This window comes from Pteropus medius, unplaced genomic scaffold (assembly GCF_902729225.1).
Source record: "Pteropus medius unplaced genomic scaffold, Ma_sr-lr_union100, whole genome shotgun sequence".
Lineage (NCBI taxonomy): Eukaryota > Metazoa > Chordata > Mammalia > Chiroptera > Pteropodidae > Pteropus > Pteropus medius.
The window spans coordinates 2209674-2222601 of NW_024342466.1; the positions used below are offsets into that span (position 1 = coordinate 2209674).

General features: G+C 55.8%; 1 long non-coding RNA gene and 1 pseudogene across 1 annotated transcript; both read right to left on the minus strand.

Moving 5' to 3' along the window:
- Window positions 1-729: 729 nt before the first annotated feature.
- On the minus strand, window positions 730-845 carry LOC120601879 (uncharacterized; annotated as a pseudogene).
- Window positions 846-1084: 239 nt separating this feature from the next.
- LOC120600806 (uncharacterized) lies at window positions 1085-5042 on the minus strand. The gene is made up of 2 exons (XR_005652291.1): window positions 4505-5042; window positions 1085-3504 (listed from the first exon to the last, which is right to left on the minus strand). It is a non-coding gene; the product is annotated as an uncharacterized LOC120600806 (long non-coding RNA).
- Window positions 5043-12928: the final 7886 nt, after the last annotated feature.

The following is a 12928-nucleotide window of genomic DNA, read 5'->3' on the forward strand; positions in this document are numbered from 1 at the left end:
CCCCCCAACCACCCTCCACGGCCCTCCCGTCTGGCAGCCATCAGCTTGTTCTCCGTATCTACGGGTCTGTTTCTGTTTTATTTTGTTTGTTCGTTTGTTTGGGGTTTGTTTTGTTGTTTTTTTGTTGTTGTGTTTTTTTTTTTTTAGATTCTGCATATAAGTGAAACCACATGGTGCTTGTCTTCTCTGTTCTCCTCACCCTCAAGACTTTCAACCACGCTCGCTCGCAGCCTTTCTAACTCTTTGCATCTCTGAGTTTCGCCAGCTGCTCCCCCCTTCATCCTCCCATCTTCCTCTCTTTATTCTCCTTCTTCCTGCTTAAAAAAAAAAAGCTGGCTCAAAAATGTCATCATAGTTCTTCAAATTACAAAAGCCAATTCATAGTCAATAATATTTGCAGGAAAAAAAATCAATACAAAACGAAACTGACAATGACTAAAGCTCCACAGAGTAAAAGTTTGCAAGAAATAAATCGTCCTGCCTAAATTCATATGTTCGAATTTTGACAGGAAAATTAGACAATGGGTAATGACCACAAAAGAAAAACTAACTTATCATGGCGAAAGCAGTGACTGTTAAAATTATACTAACTGAGGAGTCAGATACTGATTTTTATTATACACTCTCCCTAATACATGAAGAAAACTGACTTCGGTGGAAATTATTTCAGTAAAATGGAACAGGTAAACAAAAGTGTTTATTTTTTTTTTAACTTATTATTATTATTTATACCTACAGCACCTGGTCTTCCTAGGTGGTCTCCCATCTAAGTACCAACCAAGCCCCACCCTGCTTAGCTTCCAAGATCAGACATCAGGCTTGTTCAGGGTGGCGTGGCCGTAGACCATGGACTGTGGCTCCACTGGGGCATGAACGCAGGACTTTCTGCATGTAAAGCAGACGTGCTCACCGCTATACTACGGAGCCACATCCTTATTTTGATTTTTAGAAAGTTGGACAAAGAGAATCTCATTTGGTCAAATGGAATTCACTCTGGAAAATAACTATTTCACAGTAAATCCATCCGTACCCTTGGAACTCTGATTAAAATGTTTCTTCTCAAAATGCCCTCAGGGGAACAAAGTTTCAGAGGTCAAAACGTCGTATTAACTTTAATTTATTTGCATGGAGTTCTGCACAATAGTCTTATGACTCAAAAAATGTTTTTCTTTTGCTTGTTATTTTCCATTTCTAATTTATTTTATCTGTGTTCTCTTTTCCATTCGTGGCTAACATATGTGAGTATCTTTTAGAAGGTTAATACAGGGAAAGAATTAGACTCATTTATGTATATGCTGTTTTGTGTATAATAGGAAGTAGAAAATATTTCTATGCGAACAAATACAAAATTAAATTAACTGCATAAAATCTTTTTCCCTTATAAACTCAGTCTGATTTTAATTACTTAAACACACTGAAAATTAGCAAGCCCTGTGACCAGAGACAAACTTCCCTTTTTTCTGTAGAACGATATTCTCAGCGAAGTAAAATTTTACAGCACGATGTGGATTAGTTTTAATTTGTGCCTTTCTTTTAAGAAGACAAGGAAAATGGTCTCACAGGCCGCAATCCTAGGGATTGTGTTTCCTTTCTCATTTTCTCTGTGAGTCACCATATTATTTTGGGCAAGTCACACCGTCTGGGTCTTCGCTGTCTCGCCTTTACGGAGAAGCCAAAAGGCACTTCGAGCATCATCTCCCCGCAGGGGCTGTGGGGTGCGGGAGGTCGTGGCGTGTCCTGTCTACGGAAGGCGGACATGAGGCCTGAGAGTCTCATCGCATCGGAAGTCGAGAGTCACCGCCGGAACGGTGTCAGGGTGTCCGCAGAGACTTCCTGAGCGGACGACAACCGCGCAAGACTCTCCCTCGTTGGTGACCGAATCTGGAGCCTGCCTCTCAGGGGAGGAGGAGGGAGAGTGCCCGCGGAAATCCTCTTGGGATCAGTCCACCAGGACTTCACTGACGACACTTTATGGGCGTGGACAGGAGGGAGGGAGAGGCCGCAGGGGTTCCTCCAGGTGTCCCGCGAGGCCGGAGGGGCGAACCGCCCAGTTTCTCCCTGAAGCCACGTGTGCGGGGTGCACTCAGGGGTTTGTGTCCTTGGCCTGCCCAAGGCCTTCTTGGGTTCCACCTGGGGCTTCTTCCTCCGGGTACGGAATCCTTCATTTGACCTTTCTTGAGATCAGAACAGAAAGTTGCCAGATCTTGGCCCCCAGTTGGAAAAATGGCAAAGATGCAAGTTCCCAGGGGGAAAGGTGGATTTCTTATCCAGGAGATCGCGTCCCTTAACTGGCCGGTCAGATGGGGCGTCAGCCCATGTGTCGCCCTGGCCTTGAGGGCAGGTTGACAGCACTGCTTCCTGGAGACTGGAGAGAACATTCCAGGTGGGAAATGGGTGGAAGGCAGACCCACCCCTGAGCAGCAAGTCCCCTGAGCCTCCGGGACCCTTGTGCCGGCGCCTTCTCCAGCAGACTTCCCTGTCTGCACACAGCTCCCTGCGGCCCGCCACGATCCCTGGGCATTGCCTCTGTATCTAATGTCGCTTCTGTTTTTTGAGGCGTCAGACAAGTTGAAATAAAATTTTTAATGATGATGGAGTCCCAGAAAATCAAAGAGTCTGGAGGTCCACAGCCACGCTCAGGAGACTTAAGTCTAGTTCCTGACTTGCCTTGTTGACGAGAGGTAGAAAGAAGCTCCTGCGCATCGAGCCCGGGGAATTTCTCATAGATATCTGTTCTTAGACACAGGTCTAAGCTTGTGAATCCAGCTGTCATCAGAGCAGCTCAGCGACAGGCTCACGGTGCCTCATTTAGCTAGAGGAAGCGACTATTTTGCCGAGGGCTCATGACTCCACGTCCACGTGACGTGTCGTGCTGAGGAACCCGAATGTTTTCCTGACTGTGACACTCGGGGTGAAGGCAGAGTGTCTGGCCTGGCTCTGAGCAGCAAGGCTTCTCGGTGACCCCGTCCCCGTCGTAGGCTGGGTGTCCCACCCCCGTCGCGGGGCCACATGCTCTTCCTTCCGAGGTTCCTTGACCTTCTCTGTGACTGAGCTCAGCCCAGGGCATGGTCGAGAAGGAGGAAGTCATCCCGCCACGCGGCTGTGGCGTAGGCCTCGCTTCCCCCCTACGCCGTCCAGTGGGCAGACACAGGCCTAGGGGTGCACCACCCCTCCCCTCTCCCTCCTCCTCACTGCAGAAGGGTGTCAAGGCGTCTTTAAGTTTCATGTGTGATTTAACGCAGACAAAACCTGGGCTCTGCCTGGGTGGAGCTCAGCACGGAGTCAATTCAAAGACGCGACCCCAGAGTGATCAAGTGACCAAATCTTCCCCTGTCGGTGGCCAGATTCAGAAGGAAGGATCCAGACAGGCGTGTAGCTCGAGCCGTCTGCACCCCGAGGGGCTGGGCGCCGTCAGCAGGTGAGGTCCGTCTCAGGCGGGGCTGCGCGGGCACATCCCGCGGGCTCGCGTGGAACATCAAGCTCCAATTCAAACACCTCCCCGTCCTTCAGAGAGAGGTTTGGGAGGAGACTTAGGAAATCAAGTTATTTCCTTTGTTCGCCCCGCCCCGCGCTTTTCCACTCCGGGTCCTGTGTCCCTCCGCGGCCTGCGGTGGGGAGACGGCGCCTCTGTCCGCCCCGCGTCCGCCTGGCCCCCGCCCGGCGCCCTCCCAGGGGCAGTGGACACCGGCGAGCGGCGCCCCTTCCTGCCTGCTGCTCACACTGGCCTCAGGCGCAGAGCCCCGAGGGGCCTGTCGCGCTGGCTCGTTGGGCTAATGGACCCCTCGACGTCCTGCGCCTCGGCCTGCGGAGCAGCCAGAGTCGCCTTGGGCATCGCGGTGAGTCTGCGCCCCACCAGGCCGGGGACCCCGCCTCCCCGGTCTCGCTCGCCCGCCGTCCCCCGTGGCTCGGCGTGGAGAAGCACCTGGCACCCCACCCGGCACCCCACCCAGCACCCCACCCGGCACCCTGGCTTCTCTTCCCTGCTGAGCCGTCCTTTAATTTCCTTTACAACGGATCGCGGTCTGTCATCGTCCGTGTTCTCCCCGGGCAGTGGAAGCTCCACGCTCGCCACATGCACCGTGTGTGCCCAGCGCCCGGCACAGAGCCCGGGCTCGGCGAGCTCCCCGCTGGGGCCGCGAGGGGGGCAGCTGGGTCCTTTCCCAGCATGAGCTGGATGGGGACCGGGAAAACGAGTGCGCGTGACCACAGGGGGCCCAGCCTGGTGGAGAGGGCCACCGTGTCCTTCCCCCAGCACACCGAGGGAGCGCCTTCCCCCTGAGCATCAAGCCGCCCAGAGGCCTGAGGCAGACCCTGCCGCCTCAGCCAGAGAGCCCTCGGGGGTCTGTCACCTCGGCGTCCACCTCCCAGTTCCAAGCCCGGGTCACTTCCAAACACGTTCCGGGGCAGGGCTCAGCCTGGGACAATTCGGGGAAGCCCCGGGCCCCGAGGTATTCCGTGAGCTTCTTCATGGGTGACTGGTACCCTGGCCCCCAAGTCTCCTCACCTCAGGAACACACACTGGGACCCGAGATCTCTCTAGAAGGACCGGTCTAGCCTGTTTCAGTGGGAGCATCATCTTTACTGCCGCTTTGGTGTTAATCGTTCAGGTTTCTAGAAAGTTCTATGGTCTGCCTTTTTGCACAGGCCTCACGAGGCTTCACAAGGCTGATCTGGCTTAGGGGAATAAAAGCAGCTTCTCAGCACAGTCATAACTTTTCCATTTCCTGCCGATCTGGATCAGCTTGGCCGAGCCCGAGCTCACCACTTACAAGCATTCGGCTTCTTTGGGAATAAGGAGTCAGCAGAGGAAGCGGGCCCCACCGCCCGCCCCGGCTGACTCTGTCTCCGTGGGCACGTCCCCCTCACTGTGGGAAACAGTGTGCCGGGCTCGTCCAGGCCCGGCCTCTGTGTGTGGGTGCCCCGCAACCAGGAAGCGGTGGGCGGACAGGGCGCCTGGGCCAGGGGGAGGCCCCGAGGCTGAGTCACCGCTCCGCTGCCTCTCAGCCACAGACATTCAGCCATCGTCACTGCCCCTGGAAAGGATCAGGCTCCTCTTGATCCCATGGAGGCCTCGGTCCCTGCAGAGTTTTCACAGTCCCCACCGCCAGACGTGGGTCCCCAGTGTCTCATCCACCACCGCCTCCCAGCCCGCAAGTGACTGTGATGTCCCACGGGGGTGGCAGCCACATGCGAGGACTGCTGACCTAAGGGGTAGCTATTTTCGCTTTTGCAGACTCCCAGCCCCGAGGGTGGAAGTATTTATGTTTTGGCATTTGACTTAAGAGCTGAGAAGGCTTCTGGGGACATCATGGCTTATGCCATTAACTCTGGGAATCAAACAAAATTTTCTCAGCTCCTTTGCTAAAGGCTCCCAAGAAATTCAGCACGGGGACAAAGGGACAAAGATCAGTTGTCTGAGTTTCAAGGAAGGGAGAAAGTTAGGAGGCAACAGACTCAGGCAGCTTCCACGCGTGCCCCACGAATCTCGGGGACTTGGCGTGGTGCCCTTGGCTCACAGGCTTCGGATGTGAAGCTCGTACTTACAGATCCAACACTGCTGGACCCAGGCCACTGCCAAGGTACCGAAGACCAGCAATGTCCTTTCCATGGGTCGCTTGAAATCTGCAGCTGGGCACGTGACTGATGACAGTGGACGGCTGCATCTTGTCATACGAAGCCTGAGACCTACAACAACAACAACAACAACAAGCCAGACCTACTGCAGCACGTGCCAGGGCCACGTTTGGTGGCCCGGTGAGAAACGAGGGCTCCGTCGGGCAGAAAACTGGGTCTACGGAGGCCTTGTCAGGGTCGGCTGGCTCCCCACATCCACGGTCTGAGGCATGAGGGGTAATGAGTAGAATTCTCTAGAGAGGGTTGGAGGTGAAGTGGCTTCGGTGACTCTTCTTCCCGAGACCACTTTCCAGCCAGCACACCTGCTCTGCAAGAAGCAAGCCGTGGGCCTTACCACCTGCAAACCGCCCTTCACCTGCATCTCACAAGCCTGAGAGGGAGCTCCCCACGATGCACCTGGCATTCGCCTGGCTTGTCCTAAGGGCCACGAATGCTGTTAGCTCCGCGGCAGCCTCCAGATGGAGGGACTGAGGCGTGGGGGGCGGGGGGGTGGAACGTGTGCTCAGCAGGGGACACAGGAGACTCCAGAGCCCATGTCACGAGGTTCCCGGGAACACCGGGAGAAGAATGCTGTCAGGGGCACCTGGACCGGGCTGGGTCCCTGGGGAGGGGAGCTCAGAGCTACTCCCATGGGCTGTCTATCTTCCCGCCATCTCAGATGCTGACACTGGCTTTTTCCCCTACGTCCCCATCGCCACCCACTTAAATGCAGGCTCCCTCCAAAGCGCCCTCCTCGGGCCTATTCTGATGACCCCCTTGTTAGTGGCCTGTAACTGCTGTGCCAAAATGCCACGTACTTGGTGGTTTAAAATAACACACACTTGATCTCCTAGCTCTAGAGGCCAGTCGCCCGAATCGGTATCTACAGGCACAAATCAGTCCCTACAGACACAGAGCGGCGGTCACCGTGCCGGCAGGTCCGTGCTCCCTCGGGGGCTCCAGGGCAGAAGCCATTCCTCACACTTCCGGTCTCCGGTGGCGGTCGTAGTCCTTGGCTGGTGGCCGTATGTCTCCAAACTCTGCCTCCGTGGTCACGTGTGTCACATCTCTCTCTAGCTCACTTTTAAAAGGACGTGTGTGACAGCATTGAGGGTTCACCTGCACCATTCAGGACAATGCTGCTTCCGAACGAGAAAGGGTCTGACCGTTAAGCCTCGTTCTGATTGTTCCTGAAACATGAGCAAAACGTCTGCTGTCGGCCCCCCGCCCCGGTCTCTAACCCCAGCTCACGGCTCAGGGAACACGCCGCGAACCAGCTCCTCGCCGGGAGAATCCCTAAGGGCACCACGCTGAGATGCTGTCGTCACGGACGCTTTAAATCTCTAAGGAGCTTGCAGGAGAACACGCCTGCTCCGTGCAGCTGGCCCGTGTGCTCCCGCCCACCCACGGGACCGGCGTCCAAAGCTTGGTGACCCGAGGCTTTGCCCTCTGCCGGCCCGGGCCCTGGCCCGCACGGCGGTGTCGGCGAGACCACGCACAGCCCGCGGACACCAAAGACTCAGTTCTGCGTCCCTGCTACAAATCGCAGTGCACGCCAGGAGGCTTCGTCCTGCAAGGAAAACTTATTTAGTGTATTTCTCTCGGATTTAAGTTTTAACGGTCCTAATATCATTCAACGTGTGGAGTAAACACAGCTAATTTCTAGAGCGTGGATCCTCCGCCAGCAGTGGTCGGTGTCCTCACAGGGGATCTCAGCAGAAAACCGGTGACGAGCGAGGAAGGGGACCACCCTGTGGACGTTGCCCAGCGTCATGCCTGGCTTCGTGACTGTCCTCACGGAAAGGCCTAGAATGGCAGCCACCTGAGCAGCTTCAGAGCCAAACTGAAACCGATCAGAAGCTCTTTTGACGACCAGTCGGGCAGAGGGAAGAAACCCATAGAGGTGGGTGGAGGGGGAGGAGGCCTCGGTCTGTTTTGAGGCGGAATCTGTTTGCACCGGCTGGGCTTTCCCAGGCTGGCTCGACCTTGCGGCTGACCTTGCAGCTCCGGGGGGTGGGGGGGGAGTATGACCTTCCTGGTTGCCAAGGAGCCGCCATCGCCCCAGCAACAGTCTAGGCTTCGCAATAACACGTGGGGCACCGCGGCCTGCACACAGTCATCCGAAGGAAAAGCCGCGCGTTTCTTCCTCTTCCTCCCAGGCCCGAAGCCGCTCCGTGGTTTCCTGTCGGAAGGCAGTGGGAAGGCCGAGAAACGGGGTACCGGGCTCTGGGACCCTGACCTTTGTCCCTGTTCCCCCAGCTCGGGGATGGGGTCCCAGGGCTCGGCTCTGAATGCCGCCTCCCCCGCAGCTGGTGGCTTCCCTCTCGAGATGGCTCGCCACCTCGGTCACCAGCCTGGTCAGTCCAAGAAACGCTGCTGCCTGGGCCCGCGCCCAGCCTTCCCGGCTCACTCGGCCTGGGCAAGGCCTGGGCGTGGGATTTTTGACAGCTCCCCAGGTGACCCTCGAGGGGAGCCGGTGTCCCAGGGGGGACGATCGCTCTGTAGGCGTGGACTTCCCCCTCACACTCGCAGAGGATGTGGCTGAAGGTGGGGTCCTCGTGCATTCGGGGTACCACAGCGAAGATGCCGTAGACGGGAGTTTCGACACCAGACGCTCGTTTCTCGCAGCTCTGCAGCTGAAGTCCAAGGTCAAAGCGCAGGTGGGTTCAGCGTCCGGTGAGGGCGCCGTCTGGGTCACAGCTGGACGCCTTCTCTCTGCATCTTCATGGGTGGAGGGGGGCGGGGAGCTCGCTGGGGTCCCTTCCAAAAGAGCACGAATCCCACTGTGAGGGCCCCACCTCCATGACCTACGTACGTCCCAGGGGCCCCCCTCCCGAGGTCATTGCTTTGAGGGGTAGGAGGTGGGGGTTTCAAGCCTCAGTTCATAACAAGGGGCTCCCCAGGTGCGCCCGCGATGACCTATCAAGCGTGACACGCGCTTGCTTCTCGGAGGCAAAAATGGATCAGGAAAGACAGGAAAGCAGGTGCCGTGGATGAGCAAGAATGAAGTGGCCCCGGAGACACTTGTGTGGGGTGTGAGGCTGGTACATTTCGGGGAGCCCGACTTAAGGAAAGCAGTATACAATCGGGATGCAGAGGAAGCCAAGGCCTCGGGGGTCCACGGAGGGAGGGCGAGGTCCTGCCCCCTCGGCCTTGTGAGCTGGCAGCACTGCATCGTGGCAGAGGTGCGTGGACCTGGGGCTGCCGCACAGTGGACCTGGGGGCGCTTGCGGGGGGTGCTCGGGGTGGCGCTCGTGGGGTGCTCGTGGGGCTGGAGCACAGCTCTCACACGGCGGGTGTCTGCAGAGTAGTTACTTGTATTGAAGGCTGTAAACCGTGTGCAGAATCCGCTCCCCCCCGCCCCGTGTTTATCAAAAGCTGTGCACACTCATGTTACAGCCTTTACAGTCCAATAGAACAATGGACGGTGGCTTCTCACGAGCCGTGCGACCTCCAGCTTAGGAGCGAGGTCACAGACGGGGAATGTCCCCCGAGCAAGGCGCGTGACGGTGACCCAAACCGCACGTGCACACGCGGCTGGGGTCACAGGCCCGCGGGTCCACGTAAAACTGGAGAAAATCTCCTTGCAAATTGCCTGTGAAATCGTTCCTTATGAGGCTGGGATAATCTCTCTTTTTTGGACTCCTTTTTGGGGGAAAGGAGACATCCTCGCAAAACACAGTCTATGACTTGGCAAGAACCCCGTGTTTGCGGGACACATAGGCCTGTGAGTGTCACGGGCGCAGGGGGACTGGGACGTCACAACACACCCCTGGAGCGGCGACAGTCGGCGGGGAGTTTATGGTGCCGTGAGCGAGAACCCTGCTCTGTTCCCCAATATTAGGATGTGCATCGGGGTGATGCCTGTGTGCTGGCCTCGTTCAGAAAACCCCAAAAGCTCTGCTTAGAGGTTCGGGGTTCCATCTCTCGCTAAGATGTAGACACGACCCGTGTCACAGCAACACCAGGGGCAGTTTTTATACCCTCCCCGCCCCTACAGAACGAGGAGATGACCCCTGGTCACCGCAAACAAAATCACCTGTGCACCAGCAGCGCTGTCCCCGCCACGAACCCTGAGCTGTCCCCTCAGGGGTCTCAGCAGAAGCCCCAAGGGCACCGACGTTGCCTCGGGTCTCTGCAAACAAATTAAAAGTTGTTTTCCTTCTTTTCAGTTTTAATCATGCTCCACGCACACGTGGATTTGATTAGCGAGCACATACGTGCTCCAAACCCAATGTCATCTGCGGCTTCTGATTTTATTTTTCCTTTATGGGGCTGGAAAAATCTTAGTGTCCGGCCTGGAGATGGTCTGTCTTTGTCATTCTGGCGGCCCCGTGGCGGAGCTGGCAAAGCGGGTGGAGGGGGGCAGAGTCCTCCGATGCTGGTGCCGGGGTAGGGGGCTGGACCCCGGCCCGGTCTTCCCTCGGCAGAGGCTGTCATCTGTCTTCTCGAAGCCCTCTGAGGCCTCCGCAGACGCACTCCCACGGGAGCCAGGAGGGACGGAGACTGCGCCTTCCTAAGTCCCGAAGACAAACGGCAGGCGCTGGACTCCTTGACCCTGAAGCCGCTGCTGGCGTGGAGGGATGTCTCAGCGTGCCCCTCGGAGGCAGACACCTGGCCGTGACGAGGGGCACTCCCTCTCAGGGGAATGTCCCCTGGGAACAGGCTGCCGAGTCTGGGGGGACCGCTCCCGGAGAAGGGTGAATGACCCTCACCGCCCTCTGGTCTCTCCTTTCTGACCCGGACTAAATCATTAAATCCAGTCCATTTTATTTTTAGGAGAAGCGATAAAATGATAACTTCGGGGACGGGGCATATTTTAGAATATGATAAGGAAAAACGGCGGGCGAGCCTGGACTGGGCACGGAAGAGCGGCGAGAAAGGACAGAAGGAGCCTCGCCGGGGGGACACTTAAGGCCAAGCTCAGGAAGGGGAATTGCGCTCCCCGGGCGAAGGCGCACCGACGCCGGGTCCTGGGCCAGCCGAGAGAGCTACTCAAGGGTTTTTTAAGCTGTGACTCTCGATCTGCGAGCACATAAGATGCGAGTCATTTAAACAGTGTGCTGTACGTGCCTGTCGTGTGACGGGTCAGTGGGTAAGTAGAGGAAACGCAAGCCTGTTGCGCCGTTGTTCATGCTCAAAGGACATAGTTACTCCCGCTCTGAATTCCACATGTGCTTCCGTGGGCGGAGCGCCGCGCGGGACACCAACGGGCACCTCTCCAGGGAGAGAAATCAAACTACCCTAACCTGCTCCATTGCCTCGAGGCGCAGGCGTGGCCTTGTTCCTTTAAGTTTCCAATTAATTATGCAGATCATCTTTCCTGCCGATCCCTGGACAGCTCTTCTCTTCCCCAGTTCATCCCAAAGTCCAGTCCAAACAGGCGTCAAGCTTGAGAACGAAGGCTCAGCGGAAAACTAATGGAGTCTGTCAGACGCCACTCATCTACCCGCTGAAATCGCCTGTCCTGGCCACCAGCTTGACCCTCCGGCTGGTGCATGGAACGTTCATTCCTGCAGCAGATGCTAATGAGTGCCGACTCGGAGTCGGGCGCCAGCCTTGGTTTTGGGGTGACAGCAGTGAACAAAACAGACAAAAATTCTGTCCCCTCTTTCTAGCACTAGAAATGGACAAAGCATAAAACAAATCATTACGTTATTTCTAATTAAATTACGAGTAGAAAGTATTAAGGAGGGAAAACACAATAGGGAAGGGAAGTGTGAAGGGCTGGAGCGGAAGGGTCGAAGCGGCTCACGTGAGGGCGTCAAGGGTGGGAGGGGCAAAGGTCCTGGGGCAGGAGCGGCCTGGCTTCGTCTGGGAAGCGGAGCAGGCGGTATGGCCGGCGGGGACTGAGGTACCCGGGAGGTACAGGTGATGAGGGTTGTTTGCTGTTGTTCTGTTATTGTTTACCCACATTCTCGGCTTCGGGCATGAACGCACGGGCCTCACAGCGCAGCGGGGCGCAGGGCTGCCAGCTTCACCCTGCACCCCTCCCGTGGCAAAGCCACAGGTCTCTGTGCCTGATGGGGTCACCTCCCAAACCTCCACTTCCTTGGTGGTAAGTTTTAAAACTATTCTTCAAGGCCTGTATTATTATTATTGTTGTCGTTGTTGTTTTATAAAAGACATACATGAAGCTCAGCTAAATTAAATAATTTGCATACCTAATAAGTAGGAAAAGAAGGTTGAATCTAAATCAGTCTGTCTTTCTAATCCACTGGTCACAGCCCAGGAAGCGAAGGACGCAAAAATGCACCTTTGAGAAAGGAGTGAAACCCGGTACACTCAGAAGCGGCGTTTCCACAGCCCCCTGCAGAGCCCGAGGCTAAACGGGGCAGGGGCGGGGCGGGGTTCTACAGGAGTGAGTCAGGAAAAGCTGGGGTGACATACAGAAGAGGCCTTGACGAACGGGACAGATGCCCCCCTTCACCCCGCCTCCTGAGAATTATGGCGAAGGTCTCAGCCATTGCAACAAGGCAAGAAAAAGAAACGAAAGGTTTAAAGATCACAGAAGAAAAGGTAAATACACCCAAGCAGAGCAGCTTCCTCGGAATCGTCTCAGCAGAGGGACAGGGAGAGGACATTTATTTACCTAGTCCTGGCCCCTGTGTGTTGTGCTTATCCCCAGCGAAGGCCTCCCTGCCACCCTTCGGAACTGGATCCGCACACGGCCAGGCAAACTCCCGGAGCGTGGGGGGAGCCTCAGAAGGGAAGAGGGCTGCAGGCGGCTGAGCTGGGAGGCTGTCAGCGCGCCGAGAACGTTCCAAGGCTGTAGGTGGGCTTAGAAGATAGAGCCCTTTCTTTAGTCAGGAATAAGCCGAAACTGCCACCTCCCAGCACCAAGTAATACCACACCGTGTGTTCTAGTTACTCACAGACGATAGTAAACGAGAGGAGATGTAAATATTAGAGTGGAGTTTACACAGTTCCATCACTTACAGATGTTACTGTGGAGCTCGTACGAAGCAAGACGAGGACTGGAAATGAACCGGAATCGACAAATAAGTTCAACGGGGTGTCAAGGTAAAAAATAATAACCCACAATAGCTTTCCCGTATTTCACCAATGACGATCTTGGAAAGAATCCATCCACAATATACATTTTACATCGTGTGTGTGTGTGTGTGTGTGTGTGTGTGTGTGTGTGTTGAAGAGGGAGAGTAAATAAAGGAGACTGTGGGCCTCGGTACAGTGGGGGAGATATCGCAGGGAAATATTTGCTGGCATTTGATTCTAAGGGGTGTCATGTGACTCTTTCTTCTCTTCTTCTTTCAAAACAGGTGAGTGTCTTCAGGGAGCCTTCGTTACTGATCGC